This window comes from Rattus norvegicus, chromosome 6 (assembly GCF_021556685.1).
Source record: "Rattus norvegicus strain SHRSP/BbbUtx chromosome 6, alternate assembly SHRSP_T2T, whole genome shotgun sequence".
Taxonomy (NCBI): domain Eukaryota; kingdom Metazoa; phylum Chordata; class Mammalia; order Rodentia; family Muridae; genus Rattus; species Rattus norvegicus.
In genome coordinates this window covers 27,682,501-27,699,281 of record NC_141539.1, presented here as the reverse complement: position 1 = coordinate 27,699,281, position 16,781 = coordinate 27,682,501, and positions in this window count along the sequence as shown.

Sequence of the window (16,781 nt, the reverse complement as noted above, 5' to 3'; positions counted from 1 at the left end):
ATGGCAAACCATACATACCATGGCAAACCATACATACCATGGCAAACTGTACATACCATGGCAAACCATACATACCATGGTGCTGGCTACATCCAGGGTGGTCTTCCCTCCTCAAGTAAATCTCTCTGAAATATCCTCTTAGGTTTGCCCAGGAGTTTGTCACCTAGATGCTTCCAAATCCAATCACCTTAACAATGAAAAATAATCACAAGTTTTCCCTTTCTCAACTTGACACAAACCTCTCCAAATCATAATTTTCCATACTTCGCCCTATAAGGTTCATGGCGACATCAGAATACAAATGTATTTCTGTTTTAAAGATGACTGAAAATCACAGTCTCACCATTCAAAAAACAAAAGACTAAAAATGGAACACAATGTTCAATTAATAATTAAAATTTGGAAAAGCATGACAATATATCTTTAATCACAATACTAGGGAGGCAGAGACAGGCAGATGATTGTGAGTTCAAAGCCAACCTGATATACATAATGAGTTCCAGGCTAGCCATGGCTCAGTCCTAAATGGAACATCTGTATTAACCCTCTCAAGACTAAGGGAACAGCCTAGAAGACGGGGAGGAATTAATGTAAGAGCTGCAATATGGGAGGGCTTTTGTCTGTGACATGCTGCAGTCTGGACAGGGCCATTTTGCAAACTCAAGAACTCACTGTAGACATGGCTTCCTGCACAGGAACAAGCCAACAAGGCCAGTCAATGTCCCTGCAGGCAGTGCTAGCTGGATTCAGCAGGTTATAAAAAATATTTTAAAAGAGAGAAGACGTGGATGTGGGAGAGGGATATGTTGGGTGTATGTGGAGGTAGTTGCTGGTTAAGATCAAGATACATTGCATATATTTATAAAGTTGTCAAAGAATCAATAAAAGACATTTTTTAAAAGAAAAGCAAAATTAACTTAATGATAGAGGTGTTTTTTAAATTCTTTTAAGTTATTCTTCTATTTTTATACACATTGGTGCTTGGCCTAAATGTCTATGTGAGGGAGTTGGATCCACTGGAATTTGAGTTGCAGATGTGGGAGCTGCCATGTGGATGCTGGGAATTGAACCCAGGTCCACTGGAAGGGCAGCCAGTCCTCTTAACCATTAAGCCATCTCTGAAGCCCAAAGATAGGTTTCTGCCATCAAAAAAAAAAAATTAGTGGAAGACAAACAAGCATCAATTAACTTCTAGATTATAGGTTCTCAACCTAAGAGTCACAACTGCTTTAGCAATATCTATCTCCAAAAAATATTTATATTATGACTCATAACAGTAGCAAAATTACAGTTATGAAGCAGCAGTGACAATAATTTTATGGTTGGGGTCATGAGTAACTATACTAAAGGGTCACAGCATTAGGAAGGTTGAGAGCCACTGCTCTAGATGAAATCAAACAATCAAATGTATATAAAATTACTATTAACAGAGGTAAAACATTAAAAGTAAGCAAAGCAATAACTGAAATATCCACCAGATTGACAAAGGACCCATCTTTATAAATTCAAGCTTCTTAATGATCAGATAGCAAAAAAGCAAACAAACGAACAACAATGACAAAAACCCAAGTCATCCCACAAAATATATATAATTTATGGAGCCTGGGAACAACCAGCAAATTTAAAAGCCATAACAGCAACATATCTTCTTTGGAAATCCACAGTCTGATTCACAACTAAATTCTCAGCAAAAAATATACAGCATAAAAAAGAACAGAATACTTTCAAAACAGCCCAAGGAGAAGCTGGAAAAATGACTCAGTGTTTAGAATTCTGGCTACTTTTGCAGAGGACCCGGGGTTGGTTCCCAGCACCTACGCTAAGTGGTCCATAATTGCCTGTAACTCCAGTTCCAAGGGCTCTGAGGCTGTCTTCTGCCCTCTGTCGCCCCTTACACAGTATGGTTCACAAGAGTTCATGAGGGAAGGTACACATAATACACTTAAAGTTTTGAAAATGAGTGTTACAATGATCAAATGAATATCACCCCGTCATTCTTCCTATATTCAATAAAAATATTACTCAATAAATGAGACGATATATTTTTCAATAAAAAGTTCTAAGAGAATTATTGATTACATTAAAGTAAGTAGTAAGGAATTTTTTTTTTCTGGCTAAAAGATGGATGTCTAATGAAAATGTGGCCTTCGAAAAATCTAACACATCAGAATGCATTTGTCTAATTACAACACACACACACACACACACACACACACACACACACACCACACACACACACACACTTTTTTGAGGCAGGGTCTGTGGATCCAGCTGACCTGGATTTACTAGTTAACACAAGCAATCTCAAATGCGCACTGATCCTCTGCTTCCTAAGGGCTAAGAGAGCAGGCACGAGCCACGATACTCAGCAATATTCTTCAACTTAAACCCTCATGCTATAGATTTAATGTTGCTGTCTCTCAAATTTATATGATGTGGTGGTTTGAATGAGAAATGTCCCACACTGACTTATGGACTTCAACACCGGTGCCCAGCTGCCAGCACCATCTGGTAAGATAATGGATGGGAGCCCATGTGGAGAACCGCAGGTGGACTTTGGGGGTTTATAGCCTGCTCCCACTTCCAGGCCTTGCTCTCGGCTTTCTGCATGTGATTGAAGATGGGATCTCTCAGCTTCTTACTCCAGCCTCCCTTGCCATGTCTCCCCGCCATTGTGAGTCACCCAGCCAAGATAAACCCTTCTTCTGTGAAGCACCTTGAGTCATGGTTATCACCACAAAATGTAATGTCAACGCTGAAGCACCCATCTCGGTTCAATTTATTCCGGAGCCAAATATGAGTGAGCCTGGGAACACAGGTGTGGTGCCAAATTCCATGTTCAAACACGGCATCAGTTTATGGTAACAGAACAAAGAAAATAAAAAGATCAAAGCACTTTTCAAGTACATTAGTGAGAACGCTCAGGAGGTGGTTAGAGCGAAGCACGGAAATATTGACTGCAGGGCTCAGACACTACCTGATAACACTCAGCCTCTCAGTTGGTGGAAACGACAGATTTACTACATTCCAAAGACTTTGATCTGTTAGGCACAGAATGTTAGGTCCACACAAATATGGGGAGGGAATGGCTACTTAGAGAGCTAAAGATAACCCAAGATAAACTGTAACTAGACCCTGGACCTACAACATGACAAACTCTTCGTGGTCACTGAACTTCAAGTCAGTGGATTAGCCTTGCCGAAGTGTCCATTAGAAGACTTTCTTTTATTATTATTATTATTAACTTGAGTATTTCTTATTTACATTTCGAGTGTTATTCCCTTTCCCGGTTTACGGGCCAACATCCCCCTAGCCCCTCCCCCTCCCCTTCGCTATGGTGTTCCCCTCCCCATCCTCCCCCCATTACCGCCCTCCCTCCAAGAATCCCATTCACTGGGGGAGGGGGGTTCAGCCTTGGCAGGAACAAGGGCTTCCCCTTCCACTGGTGCCCTTACTAGGCTATTCATTGCTACCTATGCAGTTGGAGCCCAGGGTCAGTCAGTGTATAGTCTTTGGGTAGTGGCTTAGTCCCTGGAAGCTTTGGTTGGCTGGCATTGTTGTTCATATGGGGTCTCGAGCCCCTTCAACTCTTTCAGGCCTTTCTCTGATTCCTAAAACAGGGTTCCCGTTCTCAGTTCAGTGGTTTGCTGCTGGCATTCGCCTATGTGTTTGCCTATTCTGGCTGTGTCTCTCAGGAGCGATCTACATCCGGTTCCTGTCGGTCTGCACTTCTTTGCTTCATCCATCTTATCTAGTTTGGTGGCTGTATATGTATGGGCCACATGTGGGGCAGGCTCTGAATGGCCATCACTTCACCCTTTGTTCTAAACTTTGCCTCCTTATTCCCTCCCAAGAGTATCCTTGTTCCCCTTTTAAAGAAGAACTGAAGCATTCACATTTTGGTCATCCTTCTTGAGTTTCATGTGTTCTGTGCATCTAGGGTAATTAGAGCTTTTCGGCTAATCCACTTGTCAATGAGTGCATACCATGTGTGTTTTTCTGTGATTGGGTTACCTCACTCAGGATGATATTGTCCAGTTCCAACCATTTGCCTATGAATTTCATGAAGTCATTGTTTTTGATAGCTGAGTAGTATTCCATTGTGTAGATTTACCACATTTTCTGTATCCATTCCTCTGTTGAAGGGCATCTGGGTTCTTTCCAGCTTCTGGCTATTATAAATAAGGCTGCTATGAACATAGTGGAGGATGTGCCTTTGTTGTATGTTGGAGCATCTTTTGGATTTATGCTCAAGAGAGGTATAGCTGGGTCCTCAGGTAGTGCAATATCCAATTTTCTGAGGTACCTCCAGGCTGATTTCCAGAATGGTTGTACCAGTCTGCAATCCCACCAACAATGGAGGAGTGTTCCTCTTTCTCTGCATCCTCGCCAGCATTTGCTGTCACCTGAGTTTTTGATCTTAGCCATTCTCACTGGTGTGAGGTGAAATCTCAGGGTTGTTTTGATTTGCATTTCCCTTATGACTAAAGATGTTGAACATTTCTTTAGGTGCTTCTCAGCCATTCGGCATTCCTCAGCTGTGAATTCTTTGTTTAGTCCAGAACCCCATTTTTAATAGGGTTATTTGTCTCCCTGCGGTCTAACTTTGTGACGTTTTTGTATATTTTGGATATAAGCCCTCTATCAGTTGTAGGATTGGTAAAGATCTTTTCCCAATTTGTTGGTTGCTATTTTGTCCTAACAACAGTGTCCTTTGCCTTACAGAAGCTTTGCAGTTTTATGAGATCCCATTTGTCAACTCTTGATCTTAGAGCATAAACCATTGGTGTTTTGTTCAGGAAATTTTCTCCAGTGCCCATGTGTTTGAGATTCTTGCCCACTTTTTCTTCTATTAGTTTGAGTGTATCTGGTCTGATGTGGAGGTCCTTAATCTACTTGGACTTAAGCTTTGCACAGGATGATAAGAATGGATCGATCTGCATTCTTCTATGTGCTGACCTCCAGTTGAACCAGCACCATTTGCTGAAAATGCTATCTTTTTTCCATTGGATGATTTTGGCTCCTTTGTCGAAAATCAAGTGACCATAGGTGTGTGGGTTCATTTTTGGGTCTTCAATGCTGTTCCATTGGTCTATCTGCCTGTCTCTGTACCAATTCCATGCAGTTTTTATCACTATTGCTCTGTAATACTGCTTGAGTTCAGGGATAGTGATTCCCTCTGAAGTCCTTTTATTGTTGAGGATAGTTTTACCTATTCTGGGTTTTTTGTTATTCCAGATGAATTTGAAAATTGTTCTAACTCTATGAAGAATTGGATTGGAATTTTGATGGGGATTGCATTGAATCTGTAGATCACTTTTGTTAAAATGGCTATTTTGACTATATCAATCCTGGCAATCCATTAGCATGGGAGATCTTTCCATCTTCTGAGATCTTCTTCAATTTCTTGCTTCAGAGGCTTGAAGTTCTTACCATACAGATTTTTCACTGGCTTAGTTAAAGTCACACCGAGGTATTTTATATTATTTGGGACTATTATGAAGGGTGTCGTTTCCCCAATTTCTTTCTCAGCTTCTTTCTCTTTTGTGTAGAGGAAGGCTACTGATTTATTTGAGTTAATTTTATACCCAGCCACTTTGCTGAAGTTGTTTATCAGCTTTAGTAGTTCTCTGGTGGAACTTTTGGGATCACTTAAATATACTATCATATCATCTGCAAATAGTGATATTTTGACTTCTTCTTTTCCGATCTGTATCCCCTTGACCTCCTTTTGTTGTCTGATTGCTCTGGAAAGAACTTCAAGAACTATATTGAATAAGTAGGGAGAGAGTGGGCAGCCTTGTCTAGTCCCTGATTTTAGTGGGATTACTTCAAGTTTCTCTCCATTTAGTTTAATGTTAGCAACTGGTTTGCTGTATATGGCCTTTACTATGTTTAGGTATGGGCCTTGAATCCTGTTTTTTCCAGGACTTTTATCATGAAGGGGTGTTGAATTTTGTCAAATACTTTCTCAGCATCTAATGAAATGATCATGTGGTTTTATTTTTCAGCTTGTTTATATAGTGGATTATGTTGATGGTTTTCCATATATTAAACCATCCCTGCATACCTGGGATGAAGCCTACTTGATCATGATGGATGATTGTTTTCATGTGCTCTTGGATTCGGTTTGCCAGAATTTTATTGAGTATTTTTGAGTCGATATTCATAAGGGAAATTGGTCTGAAGTTCTCTTTCTTTGTTAGGTCTTTGTGTGGTTTGGGTATAAGAGTAATTGTGGCTTCATAGAAGGAATTCCGTAGTGCTCCATCTGTTTCAGTTTTGTGGAATAGTTTGGATAGTATTGGTATGAGGTCTTCTATGAAGGTCTGATAGAATTCTGCATTGAACCCGTCTGGACCTGGGCTCTTTTTGGTTGGGAGACTTTTAATCACTGCTTCTATTTCCTTAGGAGTTATGGGGTTGTTTAACTGGTTTATCTGTTCCTGATTTAACTTCGGTACCTGGTATCTGTCTAGGAAATTGTCCATTTCTTCCAGATTTTCAAGTTTTGTTGAATATAGGCTTTTGTAGTAGAATCTGATGATTTTTTTAATTTCCTCTGAATCTGTAGTTATGTCTCCCTTTTCATTTCTGATTTTGTTACTTTGGACACACACTCTGTGTCCTTTGGTTAGTCTGGCTAAGGGTTATCTATCTTTTTGATTTTCTCAAAGAACCAGCTTTTGGTTTTGTTGATTCTTCTTTTCAAAAAGGACTATAGTCCTTTTTGTTTCTACTTGGTTGATTTCAGCTCTGAGTTTTTTTCCTGCCTTCTACTCCACCTGGGTGTATTTGCTTCTTTTTGTTTTAGAGCTTTTAGGTGTGCTGTCAAGCTGCTGATATATGCTCGCTCCTGACGCTTTCTGTAGGCACTCAGAGCTATGAGTTTTCCTCTTAGCACAGCTTTCATTGTGTCCCATAAGTTTGGTTATACTGTACCTTCATTTTCGTTAAATTCTAAGAAGTCTTTAATTTCTTTCTTTATTTCTTCCTGGACCAGGTTATCATTGAGTAGGGCATTATTTAACTTCCATGTATATGTGGGTGTTCTTTCCTTATTGTTATTGAAGACCAGCTTTAGCCCGTGGTGGTCCGATAGGACGCATGGAATTATTTCTATTTTTCTGTATATGTTGAGGCCTGTTATATGCCCGATTATATGGTTAATTTTGGAGAAAGTACAGTGAGGTGGTGAGAAGAAGGTATATCCTTTTGTTTTAGGATAGAATGTTCTATAAATATCTGTTAAGTCCATTTGGTTCATAACTTCTGTAATCTGTCTATGTCTCTGTTTAATTTCTGTTTCCATGATCTATCCATTAATGAGAGTGGGGTGTTGAAATCTCCTACTATTAATCTGTGAGGTGCAATGTTTTCCTTGAGCTTTAGTAAGGTTTCTTTTATGTATGTAGGTGCCCCGTTATTTGGAGCATAGATATTTAGGATTGAGAACTCATCTTGGTGAAGTTTTCCTTTGATGAATATGAGGTGTCCTTCCTCGTCTTTTTTGATGACTTTGGTTGAAAATCAATTTTATTCAATATTAGGATGGCTACTCCAGCTTGCTTCTTCAGACCATTTGCTTGGAAAGTTGTTTTCCAGCCTTTTACTCTGAGGTAGTGTCTGTCTTTGTCTCTGAGGTGTGTTTCCTGTAGGCAGCAAAATGCTGAATTCTCATTACATATCCAGTTTGTTAATCTGTGTCTTTTTACTGGGGAATTGAGTCCATTGATGTTGAGAGATATTAAAGAATAGTGATTGTTGCTTCCTATTATCTTCATATTTGGAGGCGAGAGAGATTATGTTTATGTGCTTGTCTTCTCTTTGTTTTGTTGCAAAACGATTAGTTTCTTGCTTTTTCTAGGGTGTAGCTTGCCTCCTTGTGTTCGTCTTTACCATTCATTATCCTTTGTAGAGCAGGATTTGTGGAAAGATATTGTGTAAATTTGGTTTTGTCATGGAATATCTCGGTTTCTCCATCTATGTTAATTGAGAGTTTTTCTGGATATAGGATCCTGGGCTGGCATTTGTGTTCTCTTAGGGTCTGTATGACATCTGCCTAGGATCATTTGGCTTTCATAGTCTCTGTTGAGAAAGCTGATGTAATTCAGATAGGTCTGCCTTTATATGTCACTTGGCCTTTTTCCCTTACTGCTTTTAATATTCTTTCTTTGTTTTATGCATTTGACTATTATGTGTCACGAAGAGTTTCTTTTCTGGTCCAATCTATTTGGAGTTCTGTAGGCTTCTTGTATGTTTATGGGCATCTCTTTCTTTAGGTTAGGGAAGTTTTCTTCTATGATTTTGTGGAAGATATTTACTGGTCCTTTGAGTTGGGAGTCTTCATTCTCTTCTATACCTATTATCCTTAGGTTTGATCTTCTCATTCTGTCCTGGATTTCTTGTATGTTTTGGGCCAGTAGCTTTTTCCGTTTCACATTATCTTTGACAGTTGTGTCGATGATTTCAATGGAATCTTCTGCTCCTGAGACTCTCTCTTCTATCTCTTGTATTCTGTTGATGATGCTTGTATCTGCAGCTCCTTGTCTCTTCCTTTGGTTTTCTGTATCCAGGGTTGTCTCCCTTTGTGCTTTCTTTTTTTTTTTCTTTTTCTTTTTTTCGGAGCTGGGGACCGAACCCAGGGCCTTGTGCTTGCTAGGCAAGGACTCTACCACTGAGCTAAATCCCCACAACCCCCCGTTTGTGCTTTCTTCTTCATTGTTTCTATTTCCATGTTCAATTCCTTCACCTGTTTGATTGTGTTTTCCTGTAATTCTTTCAGGGATTTTTTTGTTTCCTCTCTAAGGGCTTCTACTTGTTTACTTGTGTTTTCCTGCATTTCTCTAAGACATTTCTTTATGTCTTTCTTGAAGTCCTCCATCTTCATGATCAAATGTGCTTTTAAGTCTAGATCTTGCTTTTCTGGTGTGTTTGGATATTCAGTGTTTGCTTTGGTGGGAGAATTGGGCTCTGGTGATGTCATGTAGTCTTGGTTTCTGTTGCTTGTGTTCCTGTGCTTGCCTCTCGCCATCAGGTTGTCTCTGGTGTTACCTTGTTTTGCTATTTCTGGCAGTGGCTTGACCGTCCTATAGGCCTGTGTCCAGAGTGCTGTAGACCTGTTTTCCTGTTTTCTTTCAGCCAATTATGGGAACACAGTGTTCTGCTTTCAGGCGTGTAGTCCTCTCTGTCCACTGACTTTCAGCTGTCCCTGTGGGCCGGAACCAGAAGGGCCTGCCCCTACTTCTCCTGGGTCCCTCTGCACAGGGGGCCCAGATGGTGCTAGGCATTTTCCTCTAGAGTCAGAAATGTGGACAAAGAGTAGTCTCCTCTGGTTTCCCAGGTGTGTCTGTCCCTCTGAAGGTCTAGCTCTCCCTCCCATGGGATTTAGGTGCAGGGAGAATTTTGACCTGGTCCCTTCAGATCCGGGCGCAGTCTGGACCACAAGGCTCCTGCAGCTTGACTGTCCCTATCTTCCTGTGCCCATAGGCCCTATACAGTTTCCTCTTGGGCCAGGGATATGGGCAAAGGTGGGCAAAAGTGGTGGTCTCTCCTGCCCTCCAGTCTCAGGATTGCCCACACGTCTGGGTGATCAGCTCTCTCTCCCACGGGGTTTGGGAGTGCTCCCTTTTCACTTTTGTCTTTTTGTATCTAACGTAGCATTTGCATTAATATATAATTAGAGTTCAAATAATCAAGAACACTGTTTTGAGTGAAGGTAAAGATGGAGGAACCATATACATGTTAAGCCAACAACATTTATATATCTTTCAAACTACATTAACTGTGTTCCTCCTGTATTTACTGAAACTTATACTCTATATATTCTTGGAGTATTTAAAAATTTAAATATATTATACTTTACTTTTCCAGTCCCTGTGACCTCCCTCACCATAAGCTTTTGACCTGGTGGCATGCACTGTGCAAAAGTTGTCTTTGTATTACTTAACTTTTAATACACCAATAGAAGGCTGAGTACAACAGACTTTGGTATTGTTATTCTTATAGATCATCACTGGTATCATATTTTGTATACATTCTTCCTCCCTCACCTTTTCTTTGGCTTAATAAGGTGCTGACAGCCAATAGCGAGGCAGGAGAAGAAAGGCTGGACTTCCAGGCTGAGAGAGAAGGGGTCTCTGTGAGAAGAATCAAGTGGGAAGATTTAACAGAGAGACATGAAGGAGGTGAGAGAGAGGTAAAGGCCACATGGCAGGATGTGAACTGGAATTCAGTTAGATGAGCTAACCGGGAGACGGCCTAAGATAAGACCTAAGCTATGATAAAATTAGTAAGTCTCTGTGTCCACTGGCAGGTCCAAGAAAGTAGCAGGCATGGATTCCTTTCTGTAGAGTGGGCCTCAATTAAACAGCAGTCGGTTAGCTCCAGAAGATTCATGCAATTATTACACCAGTATTCGTGTCTTGCTTGATAGGCTAGTAGTGAGGAATGCAGGAGCCACAGCTGGGTGACATTGTAAATGACTTGTGTCCACCAGCAACCTGAATAATACTTTCCAGAACGAATAAGTAGAGAGGAGGCTGCCAACTCAGTTCTAGCTTGATTTCTCTATGTCCAGTCTAGTTCTGGCCCTCTACCAAGAGTAGTGGTGATACTCTGTATTGTTTTGTGACCCTTTGGAGGCTCCTGGCAAAAGAGTATTAATAATCAATATCTGATGAGCTTTGCTATTTTGATAAGTGCCAATTAGATACAAACTATAGCTCAATATACTTTTTTTTAGTTCTGTCCCCTTGAAAGTTAGGCCAGTTCTTATGCCATGTGCTCTGTGTGGTCGCTATTAACATGGAGTTAGTGGACTCTGAAATTCTTGTCTAAATAGAAATGCAGTCTTTGGTTTCTACAAGTTTTTGATAGCTCACATTTTATGAACTGATCAATACTTAATCTGGACTTTTGTTTTAACCAACTAATCAATGCACAGTCTCATTTGATGTGTTCTTCTGCTTTGAGACACCTTTGTTTACTGACCTATTAAATAATGAACTCAGAGCCAATAGCAACATTATAACCTATGCCTGAGTAATTTCTTCATAAGGCACATAGCCTTCCTATACTAAGGAACACTAACAGCTCTTCAATACTCGGCTTCAGAGAGAGAGAGAGAGAAGAGAGAGAGAGAGAGAGAGAGAGAGAGAACATAGCATCAAAAGACCACGTGAAGCACCAGAAAGATAGATCTCAGTTCAGAGCATTTAACTGCTCTTGCAGAGGGACCTGTGTTCAGTTCCCAGCATACATCCGTATGAAGACTCACAATTGTCTGAAACTCTAGTTCCTTGGGATCTGATGCCATCTTCTGACTTCCACAAGCCCTATGTGCATGTGGTATACATATATCCAGGCACACACACATACATTAAGTAAGTAAATATTTTAAAGGACCACATGAAGAAAATTGTCTACAAGAGTAAGAGAGCTGAAGCGCGACAGCAGAGTCCACCATGTTGCCTAAGATGGAGACTTGCTCATGGGCAATGCGACTTCCCACAAACCTGTCCATGGTCAGATTACCATGGGGTTTGTGTGCTGCACATTCTTGTTTCAAAGTTCTCAGTGAAGTTAAGTAGTCAGATATAACAATGTAGAATCTGTGGGCAATGTAGACTGGTAAATATTTATCAAATTATGAGCAGACAACACATTTTACATAATATCTCATTGGTTTGATTTATAATTTTTAAATATGTAGACATATGAAATCAGGCCCTGAACCTGATTCTTACCACAGACGTTAAGGGCAGAGCCATTGCCTATCCTCGTGGTTAGCTCTGCACAAAATGCTAAAACAGGACAGCTTTATTTTATGGCTTGCAAGTAATGTCTTTCCTTAGCCCTTGCTGTCTTATTTATATCCCATAGCCTTCCTGTCCTGGAGAGAGAATGACACTTACATACATATTAATCCTTGCTAGCAACCTACTCTACTCAGAGTGGAAACCCAGGGAGTTAGAAAAGGCAACCATAATAACTATTCACACTATCTCATACTGGCATCAAAATGTACCTGCCCTAGGATGTGTTATATGAAATAAGAAGACAATCAAATAAATTCTTTCATGGCCGTAAAGCTACATGGTTCTATTAACCTAATCCAATCTTCTGAAGAAGCATTGGAAAATGAGTTAGGATTTAGGACACGGTAGCAGATTTTTTTTTAAAGATTTATTTATTTATTATATATAAGTGCACTGTTGCTGTCTTCAGACACACCAGAGGAGGGCATCAGATCCCATTACAGATGGTTGTGAGCCACCATGTGGTTGCTGGGAATTGAACTCAGGACCTCTGGAAGAGCAGTCAGTGCTCTTAACCGCTGAGCCATCTCTCCAACCCGATAGCAGATATTTCTAAAAAGACTATTTGAGGGTTACACAGACGTTCCAAATCATGTTACCGAATTAGAATCTACTCCATGAGCTATTCATGATTTAGATATAATTTTTCCTCCTAACTAAAACAGCCAAAACTATCATTAGGAAAAGCAAGCAACAGCCGTTTCTGCATCATGAAGAATGAACGGCCATTAGTCAGGCAGAAGGGGAAACATCAAAGTATGTGAGCCTCGGGGGTGGACACAGACCCTGGTTCTCCTGGGCCAAGTTCACTGTGTTCTGCACAATGAGGAAACTGGGTTAAGGCTAGGTCCAGATGAGAGTTCAGAAAAGAACAGGGCATGTAGGGATGGGGAGTAAAAAGTGTTTTGGAGCAATAAGCTCTAATGAACAATAAGTTTTGTCCCCCCCCTCTTCCAAAATAAAAAAATTAAAATTAGAAACACCTAATCCAGGGTTTCAGGGATTAATTTTCATTTCCCTTACAATACCAAAAACAGTGGTTAATAGGTTTTTTAATTTCATAACTAAATTTAATTTTTTTTTATGATGAGGACCCAAGAGATACCAACTTTTGCTTTGCTACTTGGGTACAAATATTATTTTTAAACAAAATTGTTTGCCATTGTAATGTCTCCATAGAGTAAATGATATTTTGACATTTTTTAAATAGAAAAACAAAATAGAAAATAAGGAAGAGTCTTTCCATTCTAGAAGGAACAATTGTAGTCTGGTGCCAATAGTCGATGGCCCACAAAGAAGGATGTGGCCTCAGAGGTGGACATCTCGAACCTCTGCTCTAGGAACAAGTTCAAATGCTGGGCTCAGTGCGTGGGGCCATGAAGTCTCCCATCGGAGACTGAACCGCTTAATCAGCAGATGGGGTCTCCATGGCTTCTTCAGAGTAAAGGGCCATTGATGTTCATCTGAATATATGTGACCAGAAGGAGCATGACCGTGGAGAGCCGCCCAACACAGAGAAGAAATCAAATGGGTCTTCTCTGGGAAGCAATTCACACTGCTCTTCCCCTCTCCGGAGGTGGACCTGCCTCAGGTCCAGGCGGAAGAGCATTACAAACTCAAGGCAAAAGTTGCCTCGTAGAGGGACACAATCTCAGTATTTCTCACACTCTCCGACTTGGTAATGAGTATATGTTAGAGGGTACCTAGAGAGCCACAGGTGAGGTGATTTTCTCACTAGTGGCATTTCCTCTTTTCAAGAACAGCCAGGCTTTCAGTACAGCCCTGGAGAGTCCAGAGACCCACGATGCGGGCTCTGGGTGTGTAGACACTGGGATTTGTGGGACTGCAGTGGAATACTTCTCCTCTGGAGCTCTGTTTAATCACTATCACTTGGGTCTGCTTTGGCACCCTACCTTTGTTTTCCTGGTGACAAATGAGCCATGAGAAATCCTGACTCAGGTTCAGCCTCTGGGAACTTATTTGAAACTGGAAACACACCATCATGTCCCTCTGAGGTCTAATGTCATCAAGGGGTGACATGAGATTGGAGCGCTATGGCTTTGTGCTATTTTGGTCCCTGCTTGTCCCTGTGCCCCTGGCTTGCTGTGAAAGTGGGACGAAGAGCCACAAAAGTCCACTGTGTTAGAGACTCTCTCTCTCTCTCTCTCTCTCTCTCTCTCTCTCTCTCTCTCTCTCTCTCTCTCTCTCTCTCTCTCTCTCTCTGGCAGTTTTCCTCATGTGGAGCAAAGATGACCCTACCAAGGCAATGAGTGACCTCTGCTGTGGGGAAACGGATGACAGCCACTTTGTCTTCAAGCCAAGCTTCCTAAACAACTTCTGACCGAGTAGAACACTCTTGCTATGCTAGCCCTCGCTTGTCTGTCTGTAGAACATTAGCCTACAGCCTTCTCCATTTGCTCGGTGCCTGGCAAGGAACTATTTATAATGGCTTTGAAATGAATTACCAAGCATTGAATGTTTAATAGAATGGACAGAATCTATATAGCGTTGTAGTGGGGCTAGTCAGGAGGCTTAGTGGGTAAATCCTGTCAGCTGAATTCTGTTCCCTAAGCCCCACACAGAGGTAAAAAGAGAAAACTGGCTCTCTGCAGTTGCTCGCTGACCTCCTCGCATGTGCCCTCTCTCCAACCACACAATAAAAATAAATAAAGGTTATTTTAAAGATGTATGGTGGGCTTAGAAAGAGCGCTCAGCTGGTGAAAAGTGTGCTTTGCAAGTATAAGGATCTGAGTTCAATTCCTAGAATGTGTGGTTTTTTGTTTGCTTCTTTGTTTTGTTTTTAGAAGAAGCCATGTGTAGTGGTGTACAATTGTAATCCTGGTTCTAGGAAAGCAGAGATAGGCAGATGTTTGGTTCTGGATGGCCAGCCAGCTTAGCCTACCCAAGGCTGGTGGAGACCATGTCTCAAAAGGGAAAGAAAGAGAGAGAGGAAGGAAGGAAAGAAAGGAGGGAGGGAGGGAGGAAAAAAAAGGAGAGAGAGAGAGGGAGAGAGGGAGGGGGAGAGGGAGGGAAGGAGGAGGGGGAGGGAAGGAAAGGAAAGGAAAAAGAAAAGGGAGAGAGAGAGAGAGAGAGAGAGAGAGAGAGAGAGAGAGAGAGGAGCACTACAGTATTCTAGAGGAACAACACCAAAGTTGTTCTCTGGTATCTATACTCACATATATATCCACACATACAAACACACAAGAACAAACACATATAGGAATGAATACACACACACACACACACATGCACACACATACACACACATACACACATATACACACATACACACACACACACACACACACACACACACACACTCCTCATAACCATTGCTTGATCAAAACAGGAAAAATAACCTAAGAGTCAAATCAAGCTATTAATAAATAAACTTGAGGGTGGGGAGATGTTAATGCGTATGAACAAAAGAAACCAAATAGCAAGTTTGGCAGGAAAAAGCCCACCTCTGCCTGCCAAAGTAGGCACAGAGAAGAAGCTGGGCTGATGAGAGTAGCTCAGTGGGCCTGGTCTCGGTGAGGTAACCTAGTCTGAATCCACTCGGTGTCCTCTGCTCTGATTCACAATGCATCCGGCAAAATTGGTGATGGTTTCAAGTCCTTGTCCCATAGGGGAAGAATGTCCTGAACACAAACAAAAATATTTGGGCCTCGGGGCTGGGGATTTAGCTCAGTGGTAGAGCGCTTACCTAGGAAGCGCAAGGCCCTGGGTTCGGTCCCCAGCTCCGAAAAAAAAGAACCAAAAAAAAAAAAATATTTGGGCCTCTGGACAGGCAGACAGTCTTCTTTCAAAAGAAATCACACGGGGAGAGAGAGAGAGAGAGAGAGAGAGAGAGAGAGAGAGAGAGAGAGAGAGAGAGAGAGAGAGAGAGAGAGAAAGAGAGAGAGAGTAAATAGCTCTTCCATTGCTCATAGCTAAAGAGTAAGAATTTCCTTTAGACTGATTGAGGCCAGAAAACGTATGACAGAACGAAGTTTCTCCCCCCCGCCCCCAAACTAACCAGGGTTTGGGAAGACTATGGGAAGCCACCAGAACACTTCCCAGCCTGGCTCCATTTCTCTTTCGAAGACCTCAACCCTACTCAAGTCATCTGTCCACACAGCTCCGTGTTCCTACAGCAACCCTGATTCTGCAGGTGAGGCTCAGCCTGTGCACAGACCAGTGCGTTTTTTTCTCAGCCTGCATCCAAGAAACCTCTCTCTGCAGAAGACGGAAGCAGACAGAGCCTCACGACTGAACAACATGCAGACAATAAGAGACTGTGGAGTCCCCAGCTGCACGGCACATCTGTATCACGCTGCCTCCTCCCAGAGGTTCAGGGATAATCATGGCAGAGGAGACAGAAAAACTGTAAGACCCAGAGGTGGTGGCCATCTGCAGGGAAATGGTATTTGCTGGACATCATGGAGCCATTGCTCATAAGAACTCACAGCAGCTGTGACTACAGCATGAGACCTGCCCAGACTACAGCAGACAAAAATCCCAGCATGGTGGGAGAGGGGATCATGAACTCCCACCCCTAGCTGAGGAGCATGGACAGTGGATGGCTTCTGGAAGGGGAGGGTATCAGTCTTCTTCTGAGACACGTCACCCGATGAGCTACCCAAGCTCCTGTAGATGGCCCTACCCCATGTTACTCAAGAGAGCATTAAGTGGACTCAGTGGGGGTTTTTCTAAGAGCACAAGAAATGAGAGAGAAAAGCAATGGAAGGGGTAAGGGAAGGACTGGAGGGGAGGGAATGGAAGGTAGATCTAATCAAAACACGTATGTATGTGTGGAATTCTTATTTTTCCAAGGTATTATTAAGAACATATTGAGTTAAGTGTTATTCAAGTGTGTTACAAAGTACGCAAGAACAGAAATAAAATATCTAGAAAATGTCTCATAGCACCGAAATAGAACTTGGGGCAAATGAGTAAGAGGTTGAGAGGAATGTGGGCTCA